At 35.5% G+C, this 3,112-nt stretch overlaps 1 long non-coding RNA gene across 1 annotated transcript; it reads right to left on the bottom strand.

Annotated features, from left to right (window-relative positions):
• Window positions 1-134: 134 nt before the first annotated feature.
• LOC145229103 (uncharacterized) lies at window positions 135-1,650 on the bottom strand. The gene is made up of 2 exons (XR_013860355.1): window positions 1,175-1,650; window positions 135-952 (listed from the first exon to the last, which is right to left on the bottom strand). It is a non-coding gene; the product is annotated as an uncharacterized LOC145229103 (long non-coding RNA).
• Between the last annotated feature and the right edge of the window lie 1,462 nt (window positions 1,651-3,112).

The raw sequence follows: 3,112 nt of genomic DNA, 5'->3' as shown, positions 1-3,112 counted from the left end.
TAACGATATTTTGCATGCGTTTACTGAATGTTGTTTAGAGTTGGCGTGTAAAAACCGTTTACATATACCTCAAGTCGTTAGTGGTCTCAAACACGTTAAAGCCTGTACTAATGAAAATGATGAAACACCAAATGCACAGTGAGGACAACACTTTATTGATGGAAAAAGCACCTTATGAACCCAATTTCCACACTTCAACATTTTCAAGTTGAGTCCCATAGTTATATGAAAGCAGAAATAAATGGGAAGAGAATAAATAATTACATTCACAGCAATTGGTTGATTGGTCAGTTAAAACCTGCATTTACAAGTACATAGTACATACTAAACAAGGATCTTTAAGTAAACAGACTAAAATAAAACAAAAAGGTGAAACAATATTGTACAGCTGAAAATGTAATGATTTGCTGAATTATCAAGAAAATTAAACCGGATATCATGTGAAAGATGAGGTTGAACCACTCAATTGTTACAACATGCTATCATGCAGACTACTGGTCAAAATTAGAGGTTGTCAATTTATGTCTGATGAATCACGTTTACTGTCCGATTCTACATCAGAGTGCAAAACATTCTCAGAATTTACATGAGACCATAATCACCATGGAGGTAAAATAATATCAACGCCTACAAATGTTTGAATACAAATTCTTAATTTGGGTATAAGAACTAATAAATAAACTTGCAGGCAGGTAGAACAGTGGAAAAGAAATAACACATATTCCGATTTGATTCATGTAAAACTAAAGTATGTGGTGCATATCTCGACATACAATTTTCTCCTGTGAGGCAAGTAACAGGTCGTATACATCAATGATTTTGCTGACACTTTAAGAGAGAGCTGTTTTTGTCGACAAAATTCTTCCGCAATGAAAGAGTTTCTTCAATTTTTTTGATATGGAATGTTTCTGTTGATTTTTTCAAGCTTTAAGCATTTTTCCCGGATGGTGAACTGCAATAAAAAAATAAAGATAAAGTGTATGCTCATTTGACTTGACAATTATGGGTTAAACAAAAGAGGCTTGAGTTTAGCCACCAATAAGCAGTCAAGTGTTATAAAACAGAGTTAATATTCAATATTGGGGGTTTTAACTGTGCTAAAATTCAAAATAACATCAGCCAGAAATACAGAAAGAGTTGAGTTTAGAAAGGCAGTAACAAGGCAGCCACTTACTGTAAATCATTTCAATTCAAATCCAATCTACAAGCCCTCATATGACATAGTGTGCTGGTCCTCACTTTGCTTCATACAAAGGTAAGAACTTGAAATTCTTCTCACTGAAAGGTCTCTTTGCATTGCTTCATTGCCAGAACCTTGATGCCAATCAGGTACTTCAATCTTGATTCTTGGCTCATTTTAGTGTTTAACATATTCGTTTCACAGCTTAGAATGCATTTGTTTTTGTCTTGCTGTTTTACAATCAACTGCCATTTTGATATAAAACCCAATTTACCTGCGATTATTATCACAGCAAAAATAATATTTGCCAATAAAAAACAAATTTAATGCTCCACTGCCATTACCGATAAAACCGTCCGCAATCGGGCTGTGTTATAACACAGGTTCTAAAGATTCTAATCCCGCCCGATAAGAAACGCATTATTCTGCGTAACACAGCCGATTTTAATCGGGGACTTCCAGACGGATCGGGTGGAAACAGATGTAAACAGTGTTTTATAATGAAACGGTGTGAAAATAGTAACAATGACACGCTTTAGGAAAATTATTCACTGAGGCAATCGACGCTTATTTTGGCAATCAATTACCGAGTTGGTCGTGAGGGGATGTTTGCAAAGAAGCACGTGGTACTGCGACAACAAAAACAAAACGTGAACGTAGACAAGTATACATGTACATTTGAAAGTGAAGATGCTTATTTTATTATTGTAAGTAAATAAATAAACAAAGACAGGTGAAGAAATTTGTTATGAAAGAATCATTACATTATTTTACGAAACAAATGCTAACAGATATTTATGATGAAACGTTGTGAAAATAATAAGAATAGCAATAACACCAAATAACACGCTTTAGGCAAAGTTTTCAGTCACTGAGGCAATTGACGCTCATGTTGGCAAACGATTGCCGAGTTGATCTAGAGGGGAATGTTTACAAAGCAGCACGTGGTACTATGACAACAAACAAAAACAAGACAGGGTATGAACTTTATGTGTATTCTTGCAGAAGGAACGTTTTGACAGCACGCTTAAATTGTGGCAGGCTGAGTTGTTTTATATGATCAGGTATATGGTCCCAAGCCTTAATGCACGCGTATTTTAGCGTTTGTTGGGCACGTGTTGATAACACACGTGGAAAGTGGTACTGCATTCTGTTAGAGCGCCTTGTTTCATGGTCATGTACGTTTGACGTTTGTTGAAAATAACCATTAAATGTTGCAGGTAACAAATTGTTTTTAAACAAGGAAACGAACTTAATTAATTCTAACTGGTGCATTTCACGTATCTTTAGAATGTTTGTTTGTTTGTATAGTTTATCGGTTGATGTACGAAAAGGACTGTTTGTAATATATTTTAACACCCGGTTTTGAAGAATTACTATTGGCTGCAGATGCGTCTTATTTGCAAACCCCCAGGAAAGAAGGCCATACAATAAAATTGGATGAACTAAAGAATGGTACACTGTTTTTAAGATGTTCTTTGGGACGTAGTAACGCAATTTTCCTATTATTCCAATGGCTTTTGCTAATTTGGCACAAATGTATTTGATATGGCTATGCCAGGATAGTTTATTGTCTATAATTATTCCGAGATACTTGATTGTTGTGGTTTCATCTATTATCTGACCATTGACTTGTAACTGGAATGCTTGTCCTTTTGTGAGGTGTGAGATGCTGTTTGAAAAAATCATGTACTTTGTTTTCCCGTAATTAAGTGAAAGTTTGTTTGTCCGCATCCATATATCAACTTTGATCATTTCAATGTTGACAGATTTTTGTAACTCATTAAAGTTTTTATGCTTCATCCAGAGACAGGTATCATCAGCGAACAGTCTTGACTGAACGGACGATGAGTTGGGCAAATCATTGATGTAAATGAGGAAAAGCAGTGGCCCCAGGACAGAGCCTTGCGGGACGCCACAAGTAATGTCATT

The sequence above is a fragment of the Phallusia mammillata genome, chromosome 5 (genome assembly GCF_965637545.1).
Source record: "Phallusia mammillata chromosome 5, kaPhaMamm4.hap1.1, whole genome shotgun sequence".
Classification (NCBI taxonomy): domain Eukaryota; kingdom Metazoa; phylum Chordata; class Ascidiacea; order Phlebobranchia; family Ascidiidae; genus Phallusia; species Phallusia mammillata.
The sequence above is the reverse complement of the archived record's forward strand: the minus strand, read 5'-3'. Positions and strand labels throughout refer to the sequence as shown.